The 27,530-nt window shown below is 33.1% G+C and overlaps 2 pseudogenes; one reads left to right on the plus strand and one right to left on the minus strand.

Moving 5' to 3' along the window:
- Positions 1–415: 415 nt before the first annotated feature.
- On the minus strand, positions 416–6,326 carry LOC120197264 (annotated as a pseudogene).
- A 10,388-nt stretch (positions 6,327–16,714) lies between these two features.
- The window catches only part of LOC120197080, a 46,746-nt pseudogene continuing 35,930 nt past the window's right edge, over positions 16,715–27,530 (plus strand).

Consider the following 27,530-nt stretch of genomic DNA (forward strand, 5'->3'; position numbering starts at 1 on the left):
TCACTAATCTTTAAAAAAAATCAAAATCACTAAATTGCATTTTCATTTTACCTTCTCCTATCCTAAATTGCAGCCTTTCTATACAAAAAAAGGAAAAGGAAAAGGAAAAGAAAAAACTACAAATATATATAAAAAATAAACCCTAAATATTAAATCAAATACCCAAACATGTCAACTGAGTTCTTCATTGCCAGCTAAAATATAAAAGTCAAAATATATGTTACATGACAGACACTGAATTTTATCAGGGAAAACATGCCAACTTGAATTCTCCATTCTCATCCAAAATTCAAAAACCAGAACATATGTTACATGACAGACACTGAATTTCAATAAAGAAATCCAGAACAATTTGCAATTTTTTTTTCTTTTTTCCAATTCAATCACTTCTAAAACTAGGAAACAATGTCACTCCATTTATACACATTTTCAAGTTGTTTACTTTTTCCATTATCAAGTCGAGCTAAGCCAGCTAAATTGGTCTTGGCTTCAAATTTTGGAAATCAGACAAAGTTCTTTGTTTCCTTAAACCTGTTTAGCAAACATCATAAGCTTTGTTTGCACCCGCATGTACAAGTTTCCAATTCTTTGTGAGTTTCTGCAAAAGGAGAATTATAAATGTAAAACATAAACTCGCAGAAAACAAATGTTGGAGTTGAAAGTCAATTTAAACATATTTTGACGCCAAATTATTTACATCTGGCCCTGAATTTAGGACAACCTTAATTTGGAGATGTATACACTTATATTATATGTAAATTTATTATCCACTTTGATTCAAAAGTTTAGGATTTTACCAACAATAAGTTGGTCTAATAGATTATACGTTATATCCCTTAAGCAAGGTCAGACGTTTGAATCTTGACATCTATAGTATCCAATCCATTAGTCAATTAATAGATCAGATACCAATATGTTTTTGCCAAGAGAAGTTAAATTGAATGTACTCTACCATGCACATGTATATCATAGGTAGATTCGATATCATCACCGCTGCAGAAGTGCATCTATCATGTTAGATGCGTGTACAAACATGGATGGACAGAAGGAGCAAGGACGGGTGGGGCAGTCTCTTTCCTAAAAATTTAAAATTATCATATATTTTAGATTTTTTATATTTATTTTCTATTGAAAATCTGTATTCGTCCCCAAGAATTTTATAACTTTGCCCCTCCTAAAATTTTGAAATTCGTCCCCTACATAAAATTTTGCATTTGTCCCTTTGTGCAGAAGGATCATAATGATGTTGTTTGAAACTCAGCATGACATATTTACAAATTACAAACCTGAACTTCATTTTGAAGGCCTTTAATATGCTGCACAGCCAAGTCCAGCATATCGGCGTAGCTCGTTTGCTGCAAGAAGATTTTAAAGATATGTCATTTTTTTTGTCTGAAATAAAAATTTGGACACTTTTCACGCTAACTTTAAAATCTTAACTTCACAAAGGTAATGAATGATATGAAGCAACCGATATACAGATTCAATATAAGGGCTAGAATAGAAATACACATGTGATTACCTTATCCATGTTAGGAACAAGCTCTTGTAATTTCTTCAGCTTCCCACTTATTCTTGTTCTTCTCTCCTGTACATATATATGAAGTCTTAATGATGCTCGGTATTATTTATCACTCTTTAGAGGACCAATGCATATTAATACGCTTTCCTCTTGCATCTTAATAACCAACTGTAAATGTATATTGCATACCGTATAGTATATATAGAATAATTATTCTATGCACAGAGTGGAAGGGAAAAAAATTCCACAAGTGAATTCAGGATGCATCCATGGGTCCAACACAAAGAAACAATAACAAATTAGGACAGATGGATGGATACTAAACAACAGCACCTTCACTAACATCTTTAGATTTTGCTAACAATAAACAATTCGATTTCTGTACAGCTATAGCAGTTCTCTCTTGAATCTTAACTTACTCTTTCAGCAATGCTTCGAGGGTGAGTAGCAAAGCCACGCTTGGCTCGGATTTTACAAGGCACGGAATCTTCAGGAATATGTAGCAGCTGTTCAACTGTGGCCATCTCAAGTGTTGTTTGGGGCAAGCTAAACTGAAATAAAGATAAAATGGGAACATATGAGGTCAATACTGAGAAGTAAATGACACGACTGTAAAGCACTTTGATATCCATTAATGTGATGACAAGCTAATCAATGGTGCTACTGTTAGCTGCAAATCATGCTCCTATTCGGCAAACAACCATAACAGCCTCCTAAATGTTCATTTTATTGGGAAACAAGCACCATTAAGTTATTCCTCCATGATTGGTACCTGAGTTTCCAAGGCATTGAGACAGTTGTAAATATCGCCATCAATATTTTAGCCCTCTTGCTTGGTGGGGCAGAAAACACAATGGAGTTTGTATTATCCCATGAATCCATTCCAAATCCAGCAGCAGCAAATGAATGTGCAGCATTTTGGTGGTTACCGTTAGAGTTGACACCATCAACAAGATTCTCACTTACTTCAGAGATCTGAGAAAGAGAATCTTGTCTAGTGAAGCTCAATTGGGACTTCAGCCTCGACACTCCATGGCCACCATTAGCACTGCCTTGAGAGCTATAGTTTCTGTTGCCCATTGTAACACTAAAACCTGCAATGATCATTTTTAGTTTTTTCTGCAACATAACATATACTTCATGTCCAAAACTTTCTGTATCAGACACATATCCAAATTTGATATTCATGCCTGAGTTCAAAATAGATTAAGAAATATAGTTTTCTGTGAATTTCATTTGAACCAATAGAATCTACAATCTAGCGAACAGTTAAGTTTAGACATGATAAAAGACCAGTGAATATAGTTTTGCTGCAAATTCGTCTCGAATGAAATCAATACAATTTCAATTTTCTGAACTGCAACTTTAAGTTATGTCAATCTATTACCAATAGGATTAATAATGTGACTTTATTTAGTTAAATGGTTATTTTGGTCTCAGTTTTAAAAGTAAAATCGTCAACATGCATTCAGATATAAAGTTATTATATACAGTACAATCAAACTCTGAAACTCCAAAAGCATTTGTTTGATATGTGTTTATTTATTTTTCTTTAAAAAAAATCGCATCTTTAAAGTCCTTGAATGATTTTATCTTTATTCCCAAATCTGATGTATTATGTATAAATGACGTATACAAATATTTTTAAAAAATAAGAACAAGAATAACATAAAATAAACTTAAAAATTCAAAAGCATACACATATAACTTTTTTTTCTAAAATAAATGACTATCATTTTAGATGCATGGTTTTGTCAAGAAATATGTTACTCTGACTTAACTTTTTTTAAATCACTTGTCTTTTACATCTATAATTAATATTATATTTAGAGTTAGATATGAGAATAAGGAATTATGATCAAAGACTTTTCAAATATATAACTATCTTGAAAAGGAAAGGATAAATTTACCCCTATAGACTATAGGAAAAGGTGAAGTTAGAAATGTTATGCTTGAAAGATTGAGATAAAATTATAAACTATATGGAGATCAAAACTAAAAACTGTGCTAAGAAAACTTAAGTTGAATTATTAATTTTCTAGAGGGCTAAAATATAATTTTTATTTTTACCAAGACCATAGATTATGCATATATATATTTATATCTCAAATTCAAATAACATAGATCGGATGATACGTTAAGACACTATATGTCCTAATAGTAGGGATGAGCAAAACTCGATTCGAAAAAGTTAAATTTTTCGATTCGACTTGATTCAACTTGCAATTTCAAAAACTCGAATCGTCTTGAAAAAAATTCAAATAAAGTTCGAGTTATAAAATAAGACTAGAGTAACTCAAAGTTTTTAGTAATTAATAAATTGGCTTTCAAGTTTGTGTTGAATTACTCAACTTTGCGTGATATATGTATATAACATATAAAAAATATGAAGATATATATATGTATATCATATATAGTTATAGAAAATCGTTTAAATTAGAACCAATTAGTATCATAATATTATAAATATTTACATTTAAATTTAAACAGAAACTCTAACAACTCCATTCGATTTGAATTTCATAAACTCAACTCAAATTTTTTTTAAATAAAATTATAAAATAAAACTTTTCAATTTGATTAATTTTAAATTTTCTTACTCAACTTAATTTTACTAGATCAAACATTCATCCCTATTTATAGTAACAACGCCAAGCTTCAAGTTCCCCTAATTGCACTGAAGTAATGTCAGATTGGCCATTAAAACTACAACGCTCATCTCTTTATTCCAACTTGTCCAACTTGCACATCATAAAATATTCACCCCTCATAAAAAGGCATATTATACTATACATTTTATGCATCTACATCGATTATGATAAAGTAAAATAAAAGCATAATGTTTGGGTTCCTAAGAAATTGGTGGGGACATGTGAGGCACGTGATAGATATCCTGTAAGATCTCATCTACCAGCAAAATAAAAAAAGTGTGTTGCATTCATTGGCTATCTACTAACTTTGCATAACCAACCATTAATTTTTATTCCTTCTTTTATTTTTCCTTCTAGTTTTTTCTGGCTACCCTCCTTTTGTATCCATTCAAGTAACACTATAAAAAAGTGCAACTTGAATGTGATTAATGAAAGCTTTTGGATTATTTATTTCTCTGTAACCATATTCAGGATGGACCAACCAAAGAGGGAGCTGACAACAGTCCTCCTCCTAAAATTTTAAATTTTATTTAATTTAGATGTTTTCATCTTCTAAAACTTTATAAGTTCTATCTTCCTTAAAATTTTATAAATTTAACCCTTTAACATAAAATTCTACCTCTGTAGCTAACCCTATCTGATAACCCTGAAAAAAGTGTATGAAAACACTCAAAAACAAAATTCTTTCATTTTTATTCATGAAATGGACTTGACACTAACCCAACTTGGGTTAGAACTTGGAACAATCCACCTGTCCCAAAATTTTTTAGAAGTGAATAAATGGTTGAAACTAATTATGAATTTTTAAAGGACTGAAAGTGCAACAACAAAATCCCATGTTGAAACGCACTCTTTACATCAAATTGTCATTATCTTTTGCAACATTTAACTTTTAACAATAAAATCTAAAGATAGATCAAAAAGAAAAATGTGATTGTATGTAATCTCAAACTTTAAACTTTACAAAATACAACTTGATCTATTTGTGAAGTTTAGAAAAGGCTTAATTTAAGAATTGACCCTTGAATTATATCTGTTTTTCTATTTTACTGCTTGAACTTTCTTGTCAGCCTAAACCATTTAAGTCTCAGTTTATCCATAAAAGTAATTTGTCAATGAGATCGTAACACATGTCATATTGATTGGTCGTTGGTAATTTTGGAGTAAAATGGACAGAAATAATATTTTAGGTGCGAAAGTAAAAGTAAGACGAGAAAGTTTAGGTATCAAAATGGAGAAAAATATATAGTTCAGGGTCAAATTATGAATAAAGCCTTAAAAGATTTCGGTACACAATTTATTTTTAATGAAACAAGTGATAAAAATTGAAAGAATTTACCTAATGCAAGTAAAAAACTACTTTGAAACTCCAAATATAACATTTGGAGATTAATAATGATAGACTAAAACCATATTGAAAATATAAATTTTAGAAAGTATTGAGAAGTAAACAGTTAGTTTATATAAAGGAGAACCAATTAAGTTAATCTATCTTTTTTCCGAAGGTGAGATTCATTATAATTGTAAAAATCGTAATTAAATTGAATAGAGAGTGACATTTTGGTCAACGTAAAAAATTGGTCAACCGGTGAAATTATTCAGACGAAGAAAAAGCCGCCAATCAAAGGAAAATGAAGTGGAAAAGTAAAAAATGCCCTAACTGGACAATGATTAAGCAGATATAACGAGGATAAAACGGTCTCTTTGAAAGAAAAGAGAGGAAGGAGGCATTACCGTTTTCCGACGTAAGGTGACTAAGGAAACCGGCAGGGGAGCTGCGTTGTCTGAGCAGAGAGGAAGAAGATGAAGGTGCAGGGTAAGATCCATGGGGATGATGCTGAGGAGGAGGAGGAGGAGGAGCGGAAGATTTAGGGTCTCGTGGATCGTTGGAGGAGCTGGCTTTACATGTAGACTCGGATGTTAGAGACGATGAATCGGCGGCGGAGAAGTAGTGTCCGACGAGGTTAGGATCAGCTCCGATGACGGAATCGACGGCGTTGGTGAGGAAGGAACCGGGAGCTGAACCGTAACGGGTCAGACCGGATTGGCCCATGGGTTTTTGAGAGGAAGATGATGAATACATGGCTTAAGAGAAAATTGTAATGAGAAAAAAATAGGAAAAATTGTTAGAAGCCGAAAGCTAAAAGTAGAAAGGTTTATTTTCAAAACTGAATGAGGGAACAACAAAAATAAATAAATAAAAATGAAAGAATCGTTGATGTAAAGGATACATTACAAAATTCATAACTAAACTTTACTTATCTCCTATTTTGATAATTAAACTTTAAACAAAATTTAATTTCCCCACTAAACTTAATATTTTTTGTCATTTCGCTGTTAACAAAATGAAGCTGATTAAAAAAATAAAATTTTCACCAAAATGGTGTCATTTTTTATCTATATAACAGCTCATTTATAACACCGTTAGTGAGAAAACGGTTGAGTGACCACAAAATTCATTGTTTTAATTTTATTGAGAAAATGAAAAGATGCAAAGTATAATGAGTGAAATAATATAGAGAGTAAAGTTCAGATACCAAATTTGTAATTTACCCTTGATGGAAAATGTCGTATGAGGTTTTGCTCCCATCACATGTTGGTGATTTATGTTTCGTCACCATTTATTGCCTTTGTTTTATATATCTATCTGAGTTGGCATAATTCACGTGCTGTTTATTTGGACGATAATTGAGTTAGAATTTGATGTATTAATTTATTTCATATTAATGAAAAAATATGCATCCACATGACTTTCATTTATAATAAAATGTTGAAATTTAGTTTACATTAATTCAAATCTCACCCAACTCATACAAATCCTTAGGTCTGACCAAGAAAATGAAAGGCATAAGTGACCTAAAAATAGATAAATAACAAATACTATTTTCCTTTCTCCCCACCGGTTTTGATGCAAAACAAAGCCCAACAAACCTATAGAAAGAAACCCTTCAATTCATGAATCAATTATAGATTTTGAAGAAAAAAAAACATTGTGTGCATCTTCACTCATGGAGAACACCAGAGGTCATTCATGATCAATTCTTTATATTCCTTAATTAATGTCAGATGATTGAGAGTTATCTTTAAACATATATTGGTTTGTACTAACCCCAAATTAATTAAAAAAAAAAAAAGAAATGGTCAATATGGAGGGTTATTAACCCACCATTCATATTGCTCTATCTCTTGCTCTACCCACATTGAAGCTTCCTCTACAACGGGATATTGTAGTTTTTTGTTATAGTAATCAAGCTTCCTGCACATATATCACAGTTAGTGCACATGCACTTGTCACAATTCTCGTATTGGTTTACTCATTTCATGCAGGAATAGTGCATCCAAGTTCATCTTGATAAAAGTCATCGATATGGGTCGTGTCGAATCAGATAGTTTTCACTTTGAATTCGAATTCAATCCGACTCGATCCAATTTTTTTTAAAAAAAAATCAACTCAGTTAGGGCTGATTGAATCAGAAATCATCGGATTTAGATCTCGTACCCATTCCAACATGTGGGAGAAGGGACATGCTGAACTTTGTGACATCACCCTCACCCTTCATCTTTTTTCATTCATCTCATCCTCTTCTCTTCTAAAAACCCTAGAGCTTTTATATCCAAAAGAAATATCCTTTTAGTGATTTTGAATCATAAAAGATTGAAAAAGGTAAAGACAAATATAAATATAGGGATATCATAATAATTATATCCAAATGTATAAAACACACTTGGGTTAGGTTATGTCAAATATTTTAAACTTTTAACTTAAACATGACCAGACTCAACTTAATCCAATTCGATCTTTTTTTAAAAAAAAACAAATTTTATAAGATCAATTTGGATCGAAACGTATCGAATTTAAGTCAAATATTCATCTCGATTCCGAATAAGTCAAAACAAATAAAAAAGGGTCCATCTTTAGAGAGATAGTAAGTAATACATTGAATGTCACCTCTCCTTACCTAAATTATTAGGAAAGTTCCATTAACCTTGCATTTCACTTTATTTATTAAGAAACATATCCATTTTATTAGTACCAAGTGGACTGCTACTTTTTGTGGTCGCACAAATCACAAATAAATTCATATATTTTATTAACAAAACATTGTGTTTGAAAAAAAAATAATAGTTTATTATGTCACAGCCCAATCAAACTGCAGTGCATGTGATATAGTCGTAGAAGGAAGAATTTTTTTTAATTAAATATTAATATTTGATCTATTAATTTACTAATCTAAATCTGATATGGTATAGACGAGGGTGACTCTCTCAATTCATTTTGCTCTATTCATAAACCTCAGAGTTTGAACTATTGATCTTATTTAAAAAATCTAGTATTTCGTCTCACTAGACTAACTAGTTGTTGACAGGGAAAGAAGATGTTTTATTTTGCTAACCCTCATTCACACCCTCAAACTTTTGAAAATGTTAGTATGTAGTAGTATAAAAATATAATTTAATTAGAAAAGAATATAATTATGAAAATTTATTTTTTTAAATATATTTAATTGATGGAGTATACTTATATTTTAATTTTTGTATGTCATATTTGATTGTAATTAAATTAGACGAGTTAATTACATCACATGTCTTTCAATTATGACCCTCATTTTAAATTGATCTTTAAAATTTTACGAATTTCAATTTCATCCCTAAACTATGGCTATCATTCTATATTAATCCTCAAACTTTTGAACATTTTAGTTCATCCCCAAACTATGATATTCATTCTAAATTGGTCCCAAACTTTTTGAACATTTCAATTTCATCCCAGTTATATGTATATAATGATCACATCCATTGCTAATAAAATAGTTAGGCCAAGTTATATTATTATATGTTTGAAAAGAAAAGAAAATTAGTAAACTATGGTTGAAACTAATTACATATTTGGATGAATTTGGGGATTAAATTGGAAGATTTAAAAGTTTAGGAACCAATTTAGAATGAGAGTCATGGTTTGGGAATGAAATTAGAATGTTCAAAAGTTTAAGGATCAATTTGAAATTAGGGTTATAGTTTGAGGACATATGATGCAATTAACTCAAATTAATTTAAATTTTAAAATGATATTAATTATAAAATTAAGGAGCGTAATTATCTTTATAATTACACTAATTCTCATTCTACCATAAGAACTAAAGAGTTCCATTAAGGATTTCCAATTGCCTTCATAAGTACACTAATTCTCATCATATTATAAGAATTAAAGAGTGTAATTAAAGGTCTTTAATTACATTCAATGTGACGAGACTCACAAATTACAATGATTTTTCTAAATACACATAACCATATGATGATAATCATCTATATTTTTTTAATAGTTTGAGATAATTGTAAGGTAGTATCTGTTCAGAATCTTTTTTAGTCATTGATAATATACACACACCCTACAGACGTAATTGCTCGAACTAATGATATCTAGAAAGAATAATACTCTCTTTTATCACTAAGACCACTCAATGAGTTTGCTAAGAAATTTCTTTAAGTTTAATCAATTCAATTCAAACTTGATCAAGAATTTAGACTAATTGGAATCAATGGCGGAACTTGTTGATAGAGTTTAGGGGGCAACTTAGAACTTTAAAAAAATTATAGGTTTAAATTAAAATTTTAAATTTTTTAAATGGTTCAGTTTACATTTTTTTTTCAAAAATGGGGTCTAACTAAAATTTTTAAAAATTTGTGAAGCTAAATATATATTTTTAATTATATAAGGAGTTTAATTAAGGACATTCAAATCTTTTAAAGCTTAATATGATTTTTTAAGAATATTTTAAAAGAAAAATTAACTTTTTTAAAAAAATTGAAGGATCTAAAATTTTAAAAATTTTGAGAACGACCTTCACTGTGTTCCGCCACCGATGAAAATCCTTTGATACGTTTACATAAATGAATCAATCTTGGAATGAACTTGAATTTGTACGAATTTGGTCCGATCTTCAAGTGTAATGTCTCTAGTCCGAATGGGCTTTCAGGCTTGGTAGGGCCGTTGCAAGCCCCCCAAACCCAAAAAGGAAGGGTACCATTTCTATTTTAGGTAATTATATCCCTGAAATTTATTGCTTTGTCTATCTAAATATTTTAAATTTGGCGTATCTCTGAACACTTGGTTCAGATCAGGCTTAATATAAAAAGTGACTAAACTATATTTTTTTTCTATTTAGGTGATTTATTTTTTTCCATGGGTAATTTATAATTATGAGTGTCGGAGGTATTCAACGAAAGTTGCTCTCAACCTGGCGTTGGGGCAGCCTACTACCTTATCTCCCTCTCACCCCATTACATATGAGAATAGGGTCAGCTAATTTTTTTAATTTTTTTCGATTAATCCAGATGTTTAATGTTAAAAACTTTATCATTTTAAATGCCCAACCGTAACGGTGACTAAATTTTTTTAGTTAAGTGACACGTGTTGGGTTTATATTTTTTTAAAAAAAAATTAAATTACAGAAAAGACTCAATTTTTTTAAAAAATTACAAAAAAAAAAAACTCAACTAAAATCTCTAATTTCAATCCCTATTTTCAACTGTCACCGACTATTTCTGGTCACCATCTCTATCACTGCCCACCCATCGAGTAACCATTGTCTTTACCATCATCCTAAACCCCTAAATTTCTAAGTCTAAATTTAATGGTTGGGGATTTAGCTGAGATTTAATCCCAACACGAAAGTTTCATACTAAAAATTGATCCAGATAATTAACCTTTCCAAAGTCAACTGAAATGGATCAACATGCAAATTGATCCAAAAAATTCCCTTTAATCTTCTTCTCTTTACTTGCTAAGCCTTAAAATTAACCTTTTCCTGAGTCTACTGAAAGTAACTCCAAGCACATCATCTGCTCAAATTGCTCGGACCCATGGAGGTGGAGCCATGAAAATCTTCATATGTAACTGACAAACTCGAGTTATTTTTATTTATTTTTAGCTTTGGCTAGATGATCAGTTACTCTCTTAACTTCAATGGATAAAAGACCAAGTTTCGAATAATGGATATAGGGATAAAAGACCATGGAGGCTGAGATGATCCTTGGAAGAAGCTGTCAACATATGGAGATCTTGCCACATTGTGATAGTGGCACCAGATTATTTTGCTATCGTATAGTCCCTCAACGCTTGTAAACGTGATTCTATTGCACTCTTAAATTATTCAAAAAATTAAAAGACATATATTACAATTATCTTACACTGTTATAAATAAACTCTATCATAGTAGTTTCAACTCTCTAGCCCGAACTTGCTATCGGATTCTTCCGATGTGTATAAGCTCAGAACCCCGACTCCACCTGCAGTTCGGGCCTCGAGTCATGCGGGTCGAGCCGTGCGGGCGTGAGGGAGCTCATGAAATTGGTTATCCATTCATGGTTCGTGACCGTGCCTCGAAACGTTATCAACAAATCCCTTCTGCCGAGCCATTTCACCGCTTCGTCCGACGAACGGCCAAGTATCCGATCCAACGACCTCGAGAACCGCCGTTTTGGATCGGGATGTTGATATCTGGGGTGGCGTAAATGTATTTCGTTACTTGATAGCCTGAATTTCCTATCCCAACTTCCTTCAACATACTCTTTTTTCCATACTTGCAATTCCAGTACCTCTTGGAGTTTGGATCAAGATCAAACGCCTTGTAACAAGCAGCACGAACTCTCCGTACCGAATAATCTCTTCTCGAAGAAGGATCCAATGGTTCCAATAGATTTTCCCATTGTTTGAACCCTGAACTTCTCTCCATAAACGAGACAAGACACAAATGTTTGATGTCGTTGTGTCTGATGTGCTTGCCGCCATTGTTGCTGGTTTTAGCACTGAAGATGGAGATGAAAACCCAGTTTTTTTTAGGTAAACAAACATGCCCAAATGAACGTGATTGAGTCTGTCTGTTTTACATTGTTTAGGTTTAAGCTTGGCATCAACACTTTCGACGCCATTTCAGGGAGTAAAAGAGAGAGAGAGGAAGGAATCCATATATATAAGAGAAGAAGAAGTGAAATGGCGTTTGTGAAGAAAAAAGTGATTAAATGGAAAAGAAAAAAACATGTTTGTCGTTTGGGTCAGGTTGTTTGACTGAATAAATATCATAATTAATAGAATATTATTATATAATTTAATACCTTTTCAGTATCCGATATTTTAATTAATAATTAGATATTAATATTATAAAAAATTATACAATTTAATTGGTCGGTTGGGTTTCTAGGGAATAAATCGTTACGGTTGGTTTATCCTTATTTTACTTTTTACATTTATGGAGACGTAATTAATACCGTGGAATATACTTACCATACGTTTATTTATCAATTATTCAAATTTAAAATTATAATAAAAATTTACTGTGCATTATTTAATCTAATTTTTTAATTTAATTTATAAATGTATAATATTAAAATTAACCTCAATATTTATTAAATGGTTATTTTGACCTTATTATTTTTCTTTTTTTAATATAAGTAGCTAATCTTATTAAAAATAAAAATATCCAAATTACAATAAGAGTTTACAATTATCATCGTAAACTAATATAATTTGGACAATTTCCTATAACATTGAACTAACCACTTTAGATCATATAAGGATAAACATGGAAAGGTTAAAAATCCAATTAGAGACTCGAATAAAAATATATACGAACAAATCTGACTGCATCAACAAACGAACCGCAAAAGAGATTAAGCTATTGAAAGACCCACATAGAACCGCAATCAGAGCCGAGTGTCGTGAAAGCTTTTCACGAACGCAAAATCGTGTATCTAAATTCATCTGAAAGTCATAGTGGAAAGATCAACATGATTACAACTAAACACTATCTTAATTAGTCGTGGTATGTCAAATTCAACCCTGAGAAACATAAAATTAAAAAAAAGCCAAACGACCAATAAAGAAGACAAAAAATGTATCACAAGACAAAATTATTCTTATTAAAAAACTAAAAAAGAAACAAAGAGATAAGAGAACCGATGGTAGATAACCAGCGTCAAACTGATGTCGTTACTGACTAAACAAAATCAAAAAAAGAAAAAATATCTTAAATAGATCAAACTCTAAATAAATAAAAAAAGAAAAAAAAAGGTGTGGAGAGAGCGTCAAGGGTTTTAAGTTCAAATTTGTGTTTTTCTTTTTATTAATCTTACTCCATTTTTAAGCATTTAACTAAAGGAATAAACATGGAAAAGATCAACATGATTACAACTAAACACTATCTTAATTAGTCGTGGTGTTGTCAAATTCAACCCTGAAAACATAAAATTTAAAAAAAAGTCAACGACCAATAAGAAGACAAAAAATGTATCACAAAGACAAAATTATTCTTATTATAAAACTAAAAAAGAAACAAAGAGATAGAGAACCGATGGTAGATAACCAGCGTCAAACTGATGTCGTTACTGATTAAACAAAATCAAAAAAAGGAAAAAAATATCTTATCTAGATCAAACTCTAAATAAAAAAAAAGAAAAAAAAGGTGTGGAGAGAGCGTCAAGGGTTTTAAGTTCAAATTTGTGTTTTCTTTTTATTAATCTTACTCCATTTTTAAGCATTTAACTAATATTTCATTTTAGAGTAAAAATTTCTTAATATTATTAGATAGTCACTTTAGTTTTTATTTTTTTTTTCTTCTTTAGAGCATTTTGACCCTTAACTTTTCACTTTAAGGTAAATAGGACCCTATTTTGAAGTGTTAACCGTTTGTTAACTAACATTTTCATCCATAGATGAATCTTTTTGCCTCAAAATAAAAATATCGAGGACCAAATGCTCCAAAAAGAAATAAATATAAAAATAACTATTTAAATAAAATTCTTTAAAATAAAATGTTAGGATTTAGAATTTAAAAGACTTAAAACTTTTTTTAAATTATTTAAAAAGATGAAATGGGAAAGAAAAAATTTGTGTCGTTTGGGTCAGGTTGTTTGACTGAAATAAATAATCATAATTAATCGAGCATATTATAAATTTAATACTTTTACGGTATCCACAATTCTTAATAAATTAGATATCGATAATTATAAAAATTATATTTAATAGTCGTTTGTGTTTCAAGGGAATAAATCGTTACGGTTGCTTTTTACATTTATGGGAGATATAATTAATTCTGTTGGAATACTTACAATACGTTTATTTATAGATTATTCAAAATTTAAAATTATAATATAAATTTGCTGTGCATTTTAAGCATTTTATCTAATGTTTCATTTTAGTCCTTATTCTTTTTCTCTAGAATATTTTGACCCTTAACGTTTCATTTTTAGGGCAAATAGGATCCTATTTTGAACCGTCAATCGTTTATTAACTAACAGTTTTCATTCACAGAAAAATCTTTTTACCTCAATGTAACAACCTGAATATTTACAAAATAATATTTAATTGAAATTAGAGGTTAATTGTGAAAATTGGTAAATTGTTGGTGACTAAATCAAAATTTATGAGAGTTTATAGGCCATTTTAGAAGTAAAGGAAATCCAGGGACCAAGCCTTGAATTTACCCTAAAACTGTCGGCAGCTTTGGGTGATTATAAGCATGCAAAATGCTCCCAATTTTCCTTTCCCATACGCCGTTTCCAACTCCGATTCTGACGCCGTCCAAATTCCGATCGTCGTTTTAAAACCACCGTTGTGTTCATCATCGAGCGTGGAACAAATCCTTCAATTTAATTGAAGCGAAACGCTGCCAAACGTCGGGAATTTACAGTCAAAGTCTCGACGTTTTTGTTAGCTCTATCGCCGGGAAAATCTTAAATTCACCGCCGATCGTTGCTCCGTTTACGACACCTCCTGCACCATCGTGTCCTTGTGTCGTTTCGAGTCCGTTGGTGTCAACCTTGTTCGCCGTCGACGGTGGCGCGTGAGGAGGTGGAGCAGTCAAAGATTCGGCCGAGTTGAAATCGAGCTCTCCGCCGTTCAAAAATTTGAACCGATCTTTGTAAGTATCTCGAAATCGCTTAAAATAATTTTTAGAAATTTTTCTGGAATTTTTAGACCCCCGGAGGAGGCCTCACGCGCCGCCGCAGGGAGAGTGGAGGGCTGGAAGCCGGTTTGACCCGACCCGACCCGACTGACCCGACCGTTGACCGTTGACCGTTGACTTCATTTGACCAAAACTTAAAATGGCTTTAACCGACCCTTAAACGACCGTAAATCTTTTCCGAGTATACCTATTCTGATAGTTTTCGACGTCCCGAATCCGTTTCCGAAGTCTGTTTCATCAAATTCAAACCTGAAGGCCTCCAAATTGAAGGTCAAAGTGGTTGACTTTGACTTTGACCAAGAATCTGAATTTTCGAAAATTCATACTTTATGTTTTTCGACGTCCTGATTCCGATTCCGCAATCCGTTTGGCCAAATTCAGACTCGAAATACCCCAAAATGATAGTCAAACCCGAAAAATGCTTATATACTTAAGAATTTTAGCTTTGAACAATTAAGTAAGATTTGAGGCTGATTAATTATTATTGTTTGAAGGTACAAGAGACTCTCCGGATCGTTCGACAGCTCGACCCAGCTCTTCTAGATCAGTTAAACCACGTATACCAGTATTCACCCGTTCGAAAACTGTAGCAGAGCGTGGTGAAACTAGCAATCAGTAGATCTACTATCTGAACCCATTATCGAGGTGTGTTCCTGTTTACTACATAATGGTTTTATATGTTTTGAAATACGGTACATTAAAATCTATGGATTATTATTGTTGGTACACCAATTTATTGTTGATGATTTATGAACTTTGATGATTGGTATATGGATATTGATTTTGGGATGGATTGAACTACAATTGTATAGCTCTGATCAAGCTAATAAACGGGCCTAATGTGACTCTTGAGGGCCCCAAGATGTTTCATTAGGTCGGCTTTCCTTTGTTGCGTGCTCGGGGTAAGCTATATGGACTTATTGACTTGGGCTTAAGAATACAAGCTTCATAGCCTATCCTTAAGTCGGCTTTCTTTTTGCTATGTGCATAAAGTAAGCTATATGGAAAATAATTTTGGGAACTATTGATGGTGTACCAGAAAAGGGTTTAAACTATGATTTTCAAAAGTTAAACTCTTTTACGAATTTGTGAGATTTACTGGACTATGATTTGTTTAATGTACCTATTGTGATTTTATGGTAATGTTGGGACACACTGAGCCTAGCTCACCTTTCGAAAATGTTTTTCCCCTTTCAGATACTGTTGGTTAGATACCTCGGTTCGAGCACCTGGAGGATCAACATATCTCTTGAAGTATATCTGATTGTAATATTTTAAACTTGCAAGTTGACTTTATTCTGGTGACATGGACCTATTTTAAAGTATTGGATTTTATAATGATGATACTTTTGCTATTACTATTCAGTTTATCATGGTTTTGATTTTTAAGATATGTTTTAAATTAATTTATTACTGATTGGTTTTATATTTAAGAGTTGAGTTTTAATAATATAATTTATTATAATTTCATGTCATGAATAATGTGGTTTTACATTGATTGGATAACAGTTTTGGAAAATGTCTTTGTGATCCACTAGACTTAGTCGAAACGCATAGGCCGGGTCTAGGGTGGTTACACTCAAAATTAAATGTTGAGAATCAAAATACTCCAGGAAAAGAAATAAATACCAAAATGACCATTTAATTAAAATGCTTTAAGATAAAATGACTATTTAATCTATTTAAGATAAAATGACCATTTAATCACATATTTATACATATCTTGCCACTAAGGTCGCAATAGTATACGCATGTGTATTTTCAATTGTCACCACCATGACCAACATATATATTTACTAATGCCAATAAGGCCAACAACAATACTCGTACGCCACTAAGGTCGGTCATTAAAACCCTAAGCTCATCCCTCTTTTTTCTTTGCAATAAAGCCAACCTTAGTTATCACTTAGTATGGTAGGGATATTATCGTAACTCTATACATGTAAGGGTATTTTAGACATTTAATAAGCTAACATTCGGGGTTAGTTAGGATTGGACGAAGATTCTCACTTCTCATGTCAGAGATGAGACGATAGAACCTACAATTAGGTATGTAAATGAGACAAGACAAATCGTGAGCTACTCGAGATCGACTCGGTCAAGGCTCGATAAATACTCGGATCGAATGGACTCGAACTCGAGCTCAACTCGAATTCTTAACGAGCCGAAACGAGCTATTTGATACTCGACTCGAAAAGCTCGTGAGTAGCTCGAAAATATAATATATTAAGATTTTATTTTTTAAAAAATAAATTATTAATAATATTAGTTGATTTTTTTTTAAAAAAAATACAATAAGACTTTCATGTATTTAAGGTTCAGGTTCGAGTTTGAGTTTGAGGATTCAATCTTGTTAAGTTTAAGATTTTTTTTTCATTTCGAGCCTTTTCGAGCTGCTCCCGAGCTTCAGTTCAGGATTTTGAGTTCGAGTCGAGCTTAAAAATTTTAAGCTCGCGAGTTTTCGAGTCGAATCGAGCTCTGTTTCAGAGTTTTCAAGTCGAGTCGAGCTCAGCAATAATCGAGATAGACTCGGCTCGTTTACATTCCTACCTACAATACGCTTGTTGTTATCCCTAATTGTACTTTTTTTTTCAAACTTAAGAAGGTGGTCCTGCATTAATTCGAAGTTTGAATTAATATTAAAGATGCACAATCAGATTTCAGTTCATATATACATCTGCTAAAGACTTGAAGGAAACAAAATTAATTAATTTTCTTAAATATCCAATTGAATTTATATTCTAAATATTCAATATGAATTCACTCACTCAAGCATTTAATCCTAATGAAACATGTTTTTTCATTATTCCGTTGCCTTTTGTTTGTTAGAAATAAGCTTTAATGTGTGAAACATGAATCAACAAATTAGTAATGTCATGTCCAATGTTGATTTTGCTTATATTAGACAACTCACAAAACATGTTCAATCACAAAAGTCGGACCCTTTGAGATGAGTATTTTATTCGAAATATTCTACTCGAATTTAGATTTTGTAAAAATATAAAATTATATCATTTTTAATAAAATAAAATGTTCTTAGTATCTTTTCTTTATAAATATTAAAAACAGATTACATATCGGAATAAGAAAAAAAACATATCGAAATTAAGTAAGTATTTTTTAAAATCACCAATAATTAGTTGGTCTAGTGGGATGAAATATTAGATTTTTTAAACAATGTCAAGTGTTTAAACCCTAACTTTGAGAACGGGGCAAACTGGGTTGGGAGGATCATCCTCCCCTCTGTAATACCCGATCTAGAATAGTTGATCAATAGATCGGATACTAGTGATTAATTTTAAAAAAATTAAAATCAACACGATTTTACTTATTGTGAACCATAGACATATTTGCGTTTGTGAAGTGTCTTAAAAAATTGGAACAACCGTCCAACACCATGGAAATGTTGAAAATTTTGAATCAAATAAATGGCTTCGAATCTTTGTGTTTCGTTCGGTTAATTAGTTTGCAGATCAATCGCTGTCTCTTAGATTTTAGACAATTTAATTGTACTTATGTCCCAAAAAACATGTGGAAGTGATTTCACCAATGTTCCAAAAACATGTGCAAGTGTAAAGACGAGAAAACTAAAACCAAAATAAAAAAAAATAAAAGACTGCACAATTATTTTTAGGGTAAAGTAATGTATATAGAGTGTTGTTTTGTTGAGTCATTCGATTATTAAAATTTATAAAGTAGTCCATTGATTATAGCGTGATATTGTTATGAATATAGCTATTACAAAGTGCAGATAGGTTGTTGTGCTGCACTGGTGTAGGTGTTTTAGGGATTGATGTTCAGTAGAGGTTGTTAGGATTTTGTTAGAAAGCTCCACGGCATGTCATCCCTTCCTTCCTCTTGTATAAAGTGTATGGTCCTCTTGAGATGTTCTAGGTTAATCAATGAAATAGATGAGAGTGTTGTCTTTCTCTAATCATTATTTTAATATATATATTGTTTAGTTCCGCGACTATTAAAAGTTACAAAATGATCATCTGATTATTTATATATTCTAAACTCATATTTTTCCTTTAAAAAATTGATGGTTATATAAAAGGGCGATGACTTGTTGACTGAGATATGATAAAATTATATTTTAATGATGTATACGAGCACTACCATTGCTTTTAAGCACTGGCTTGACGACATACTGTTTCAAGCATTGGCTCGACGGCATAATATAATGGAGAGTTGATCCACAAATACAGTTCAAACGGTTCTGAAATTATATTTTATCATATCCTAGTTAAAAGGTTAACGTCCAACTCAAGCAACTGTCAATTTTTTAATGAAAAATAACGAGTTTAGAACATATGAATAGTCGGATGACCAGTTTATAACTTTTAATAGTCAAGGAACTCAATAAAATAACTCCCTAAGTCGATGGACTATTTTGTAACTTGTTAGTACAAATCTATTCAAAGTAAGTTTTCTACTTGATTACAAAAGAAACTTGATGTAGGTTTTCTACTATTAATCAAGAGGCCCACCTCTAAGCCTCAGTAGAAGGGACACTTGCCCAGGTCCCCTCTTGCCCAGAGTCAAAAATTATAAATTCACATCTAATTAAAAAAAAGATAAATTATCTATTTAGTCACACATCTATTATTTTATTTTTATTTTGGTCACATGCACTGTTCGTATACGTGTCGACTCCGTACTGGGGCCTCACACACTGTTCGTTCATCATGGATGGACAAAAATAACAATAATAAGTTGGAATACAGAGAGAAATAGGACAGAGAACAGTAATCTGCATTTATTTATATGTAACTTATGTGTTATGCATAATGCATGGCGTATGTATGCTCATGGAAAGCAAAGGTAAGAAACTAACCTTCTTAATTAGTGCATATAAATTCTTCAAAGAGGAAACCGAGTATGGAATTTGAGTCATCAAAATAACATCATCATAGCCACCTTCTCCCTGATCGGTCTCACTAGCTGTTCCCCATGCCCGGCTTCCTGAAAGCTTTCTCGATTTCCTTGAGGAAATTTCTTGCACACGTCGATGAAATCCTCCTCGGTAAAGCTCAATCTCATCCCTGTAGCCACCTCGGACATGTCATTCCCAACAACAGATAGCACAGTGGGAAGTTCTTCCTAATCCCCGGCATAGAAGTGCACAGTTGGGGCAAGAGTTTGTCTGGATGGAGTCAAAGGACCCTCCAGCTGTCGGCTCCGCCTGTCCCGAGCTTGCTCGAGGTTTGCAAGAACGTTTGGTATGGTAATGCATCGAATAGTTTCTGCACTGAGGTTGAAAGTGCACTGTACAAGCACCCTAAAGGCCTAAACCAAAAAATGAATAAAATGGAGTGATCAGACTCCATACATGTGTGTTAAACGCACATATTGCTCAATGGGAATAAGAGCATATATCCCTTATCGAGAAGCAAAACTTCTTTGGAAGAGTATTTAAAGGGTCTCTCTTTCCATGTTTATTGTGGTAGACGATTCCTTCATATCTGTGCTGCTGCTGCAGCCGTTCGATTTGATTCGTGGTAATGTGCCTTCAATTTTTTATCCATCCAAATCAAATCATTTACTCTTGTGTTTTTAATGGATTAACGGTTAATACGTAATTTACCCTTGTGTTTTTAATGGATTAACGGTTTGGATAAAATGAGATAACGATTTAAATTTCATGAAGGAAAACGTCTCGAATTTTTTTTTGGACAACTCTGATAAAGTACATAATTTAAAAGGTAATGATATATTTAAGCTATTACATTATAATATACTTTTGAAGCTTTGATCCTGTATAAACGTTTTTACTCATACATTGATTTTATTTAGTATGGATATTTTGAGAGTATTAGTTTCACTTGGTCCAAACATTTAAAGGTTTTAATTTTGGACTTCGTTTTGGTGGCCCTGTAGACACCCGTTTTTGTCCGGGTTTTTTTATCGTTATTTTATTATTATTATTATTATTTATTATTATTATGTTTATTAATTACATATTACAATTTTTGCAGGCCAAAGCCCAATATAATGCAAGCCCACTGTTGACCCAGACAACCCAACCCATCAGATTAGGGTTTCAAACCCTAAAACAGATTAGGGTTTCAAACCCTAAATGTTCCAGCCGCCTCATTTCTGGCCGTTGGATCTGGACCCATCCAACGGTCCAGATCACGCAGAGCTTAGGGTTTGAAACCCTAAAATAGCTCCAGCCCCCGCTTGACGTTCCAGCTTCTCAGCCGAGCGTCCCCTCGCCGACAGCCTCTGACGCCGGCTGCCTGCATCCACAGTGACCGAAGGTCCCTCCATCAATCTATTAACAGTGAAGAACAGCAAAACCAATCAAAAAATATATATATCATCAACAGTGAACCCATTTAAAAACAAATTAAATCCCGAAAGTTCAGGATTTCACCAGCTACCAAATCAACCCATAATTCCCCTAAGTTCTAGACATCATCATTCAGCAACCACAACAAAAAGAGGGGATACATGCAATGAAGGAGGGAGAGAGCATTCGGATTGTAAAAAAAAAAAAAAAAAACAGAGGGAGGGGATTCATTCGGGTTTCCAGAAGAAGAGAAGATAAGAAAAAAGAAAAAGCCAAGAGTACATAGCCAAAGGAGAGAAAGAGAACCCTTACCTCGGTCGGAGGAAGCCATCGAGAACACCAAAGGTCGTCGGTGTCTTATTACTTCGAAAGGTAAACTTGTAGATCTGGGGGCCTAGAGTGGGTTTTAGACTAAGATGGTTGGGGATTTGGGTTGAGGAGAACGAGGGGGATTTTTTGAGATAGGTTGCTCCCTCCGGCCACCGTGCGTCGCCGTGGACTCCGCCGGCGGCAGCGGTTGGCACCCTCTCCGATGAGAGAGTTGGGAGAGTTCTCTCCAACTCTCTCTCTCTGGTTTTTGGTTGGAATGAAGAAATGAGGAAATGGGGAAGGAAATAAGCCGGTTTTGGGCTTATATTTCCAAACCGAAACGGCGACGTTTAACGGGGGGAGGGGAATTCCGTGTTTTCGTGATATGGGTAAACTACTCTGTAGGTCCTTAAGCTTTGTAATCTCACGATTTAGCCATTGAATGAAGTTTCATTTTATTTGACTTTGAGTTTTTTATTTTTTCACTGTTATATATTGGTCACTATCCACGTTTTATATCATTTTTGTCTATATTTGATTTTGTCTTCAATATTTTCAAATAGTTCAATTTGATCACTGATTCCATGTATTTTATAATCTCTGTGTTATTCTAATTTGGCCATGACATTTGTAAAGTCTTTATTTTAGTCAATGTTGGATATTTGGTTTAATTCTGATTCGGGCATCATGTTTGTTTTCATTGGGTTTTATTTCTAGCCTTTATATTAAATATGTGTATGTTTATATGTTATTTTGAGCACAGTTTTCTTTAAAGTTTTCATTTTAGTCAGTAATTTTATGTGGTGTATGTTTTTGTTGATGTTCGAATTTGACCCTTTAATTTATGTATATTTCAATTTGGTCCTATTATTGTATATTAGGCTACAATGGTTATTATCCGAATTTGGTCACCATGTTTTATATTATTGCATTTAAGTCACCAATCTCGTGTTTTGTGTATTTTCTTTGATGTTCAAATTTGGCTACAGAATTTATGAATTTTTATTTTGGTCACTGTTGGTTATTTTGTGTTAAATATGGAATGTAGCATGTATGTTTACTTTTATTTCATTTTAATCCTTTATCATAATTTTTGGGTTATTTCCATTTCAATATTTGTATTATTTAACATTTGCTACTTGGGCTCTGATTTGTTTGTAATTATTGTTGTAGTCCCTAAGTTTCTATTTGTTTCAGTTTAGTCCTAAATTCATGTTTATGCTATTTTAGTCCTTTAACTTTATGTATTACTATTTTAGCCATGTAAGTTCATGTTTTATCATTTTAGTCCCCGAAATTATCCTATGTGTTTATTTGATTTATATTTATATTTGGATTTGTAATTTCATCTTAGTTTTATTTTAGTCCTTTATGTATGAATATTTTATATAATGTAGTTATTTGTGAACATATATTATTGGCTCTAGTTATTGTACATGTTTTATTTTGTTTTTTTAATCGTGCTTATTTCCTTGGTTTTATTTATTTGTTAATATTATTGGAATACTTTTAAGAACACGTATGCGTAGAATGAGCGTGGAAAGTATCACTTGGTCGAAGTGGTACGATCCGATACGGCATTTTAACGACATAGTAACTTAAAATAAGTTGAGTATATTTTGTTAATTTGTGCAAATGATGCAATGTGTGTTATTTTAAATAGTAATTTATTTTACTTTATGTAAATATAAACTTCAAATTTTCTTCCATTTTATTTTCGATTCATGTTTTAGTTAATCAATTTATTTTGTTGTATGCAAACGTCAATTTTATTTATATTCGATTCACATTTTATCAAGAGGGAAATATTCTTTATAGATGAGAAATAGTCGAGTTAGCTTTCCCGATGGAGGATTGCTAATTTCGAGATTTCTTTTCGAGTTAAAGAATTTTCTCTAATTATTTAATTCGAAGCAAATTAATCAACGTTCGATAAATAGATCATATTTTAACTTTATATTTGATTTATAATTTCCACCATTTTCAACGATGTGTAAGCGACACAGTACCAATTTTTTGGGCGTTGTGGGGGTGTTTACCCTTCCCCGCACGTAACCGACTCCCGAATCCATTTAAATGAATCTTTGGTAACGCAGACCGAATCTTGTCTTAAAAAATGATTTTTCTTAAAATTGTTTTAAAAGACGTTTTTAGGTATTCGACCTACCTAACCCAAAGGTCGATGGCGACTCTATTCAATTTAATCCAAATTAATCCAAAATACTCAATTTTTCAAAATAAAAGTCATAATCGTTTTTTAAAATAATATTTAATTGTTTTACAAAAAAATGGTTATGACAGCTTGGCGACTCTGCTGGGGACTTTTTTTTTGAGAGTCAGGCTGTATGTCGTTTACATATTGTCATCTTGGTGGAAATTAGGATTTCTAGTTTTTAGTTAATTTATGATCCATTTATTGAAGTTTTTAATTGCTTCATTTTTAATTATCATACTAACATTTTATCTTTTTGCTTTCAGCTCTGTCCAAGTTTTTGTCGAGTTTTTTCTTTTTTCATTTTGAGTCAAAGGTAGGTATGTTCCTCCTCACACACACATCACATACATGTGCATAACATAAGCTCCAGACACGAGCTTCGATCCAAATTAGTTGGGGTGAATGCTTTACTCTCGTAAGAATTTATTCTTCGTATGAGTTTTAGCAAATAACTCGTGGGATACATACCTTATACCTTCGTAGGGATTTATTCCTCGTATGGGTATAAGGCAGTGAATCCCCTCGAATTGAACTCGTTCCGCTCGAAACCTGTAATGGGTGAGGATCGAGGGTCTGGTAGCCCAAGGGGGCACCGACATCAAGGACAATTCGAGTACCCTTTTCCCCGTTAGAGCCGAAACCAAGCATATAGTGAACCGTCGAACGATCACCCTAGGTATAATCATACTGAACCTTTGTCCGTCAGTAGGTACCCAAAATAGGTGTACACGAAGGAGGAACGATTCTAAACCTTAACCTTTTAAATTTGTAGAATATTTTTTTCCGAATAAAGCATGCGAACTAGATACCATGCAGTTAGGACCAATTTCTTGAAAATAGATTCATTTTGGGTAGATAACATGTACGGGTAGGACTATTATCTATTTAAAGCATGCTCGGGTAGATATCATGATGGGCAGGTGTTATATTCATCTTTTAATAACACTTTTATCTATATCGATTGTCTTACCTGTACTAACTAATTTCTTTTATTTTCTTTGTGTGCACTAACTTATTTATTTTCTGTTGTTTTTGTTTTTTTCATTCTTCTTTACATTGCATCATCATAACATAATGCGAAAATGTTGATCAGCAAGGGGATATTCGAGAGAAAATTTTCACAAGAAGAGATAAAAGTTTTCAACCAAGCAGTCGCGTACACAGACATGCACCGAAGGCTAAAAAGAAATGCACAGAGTACGAGAAGGAGACTTGCTCAAGACGATCGTGCAACGTTCGAGAATAAAATGATGAGCCACTGATCCGATGAGTGATCCAGCAGTCGATTTTTATCTACGATCATTTCATCGCTATTTATCAAGGAGCGGCACACTGACTTCCGCACCACTGGGGCATTAACAGAGTTAGGTTACAGAATGTTTTAGGGGCATCAGTTCCAAATACAAAGATCCGAGACAAAGCAGTGAGCTCGAAGATCGTGCAACATTTAAGACTGAAGTCTGGGGATTAATCCAGCAGCAGATTATTATTTACGATCGTTCCGACGTTATTCATCGAAGAGTGATGCACTGACTTCAGCATCGCCGGGGCATTAAAAGAGTCTGTTTACAAAACGCTTGAGGGGCATCATTATTGAGGACGAAGATCCGATATGAAGCAGTGACCCATTTCAGATTCAACATCTAAGAGAAGTCAAGTCTGTAAAGTGGACTGTCTTGTAATGTGAAAACTTTTATTTCTGGTGAAAATTGTTCTAAAATATTCATTGTTGGGATCCACATTTCTGCATTTTGCATTTGCATCGTTGCATTTTGCATAACATTCATTTAAGCATGTTTACATGCATTAATCATACCTTGCTGGAAACTTTGAGGAAGCACTTCTAACTGTGTAATTGCATTCACACAGTACTGAGAATGGATGCAAAAAATATGAGGAATTAAAGAAAGAGCTGAACGAGAGTTTGCAAAAGATGCAAGTTGAGTAGGAGGATGCAAAAGACCACCGTGGATCGTATCTTGCAAAACCAAAAAGACCTAGTTGACCAAATGATAGCAAAGATGGCTGAGCTCAACCAAGAAAAGGATTCCTAGTCACCAAGCGACGAGAAGAGCCAAGAACGAGATCCCAGAGAATTTGAAACAGTGGTGCAGAGAGACATTTCAGGGAATGAGAGGACAAACCTCTCACAACGGGATGGATGCAACAGAACTAGTACTAGTTCCCGACTTGGTGCTCCCGCCCAAATTCAAGATGCCCGAGTTTGAAAAGTACAGGGGAACCAGTTGCCCCAATGCCCACCTCACGATGTTTATCCAAAGGATGACTGGATACACCAACAATGATCCGATGTTGATCCACTGTTTCCAAGATAGTTTGATTGGACCCGCTTCTAGGGGGTATAATCAACTGAGTCATACTCAAGTCCGCTCCTGGAGGGATTTGGCTAGTGCTTTTCTGGGCCAATACAAGCACATGATTGATATGGCCCTCGATAGAACAATGCTTCAGAATATGAAGATGAAGAATTATGAGAGTTTCCGACAATATACTCAACGATGGAGGGATGTCGCATCTCAAGTGCATCCACCAATGACTGAAAGAGAGTTCATCACTCTATTCATCGATACATTGAAGCCTCCATATATCGACTACATGATAGGGGTTGCCACTAAGAGTTTTTCTGACATTGTCATGTGTGGAGAAATGATCGAAAGAGCAGTCAAGAATGGCCAGATAGGAGGCACTAGTCTTTCCGACAAATAGGAAAGAGATGAGATTAACATTGAAGGATCTTATCTAGCTAATCTGGGGACCAAACCTCATAAGACATTCCGTCGCATCAATCCAATCCCAATGACATATGAGGAATTGCTCCCAATGCTAGTTGAGAGGAACCTTGTGACTCCAGTTCAATCCAAACCAAGAGAGACCCCATATCCTGAAGACCATGATATTAACGCCATATGCAGCTATCATGTTGGGAGCTCGGGGCATACCACGGACAACTGCAAGACACTAAAGCACAAAATCCATAATATGTTTTATTCAGGGGTATCCTAATACTAAGCCGGAGAAGTCATTGCATCAACCACTTGCATCCATAGAGATTGTTTTGTTTGAACTCGTTTTTGTTCTTTCTTCAATATTTGCTTAAATATTTTTAATCTTTGATGACTGAAATGATGCTACCTTCTAAGGTTAAATAATTGAACAAATTTTAATCTTTAGTTCTTCGAATATCGAATGAATTACATATTCTTTTAATTCTTCAAGAATTATAGATTTTTGACATATGGCAAGATTAGACCTATTTTATCCTGTCTAAAACCCTAAAATAAAATCTCGATTTTTACCCGAAATAATTCCTGGTCACTACCAAGGAACCAAATTTTGACGTTCTATCTCTTTGAGACCTTGAAATATTCTTTTCGACCTTGAAACATTCCCTCTCTTTAAGGCCTTGAAACATCCTTTCCACCTTGAAACACTGCATTTATTTTTTGAGACACAAAAGTCATACCCATACCTTTCTTTGAGTCAATAAAGTCACAATCGTCTTCTTAGACGTAAAACCAACATTTTTCTACCAATAAAACCTACAGACATTGAGTAC

Source organism: Hibiscus syriacus, unplaced genomic scaffold (genome assembly GCF_006381635.1).
Source record: "Hibiscus syriacus cultivar Baekdansim isolate YM2019G1 unplaced genomic scaffold, ASM638163v2 tig00004777_pilon, whole genome shotgun sequence".
Classification (NCBI taxonomy): domain Eukaryota; kingdom Viridiplantae; phylum Streptophyta; class Magnoliopsida; order Malvales; family Malvaceae; genus Hibiscus; species Hibiscus syriacus.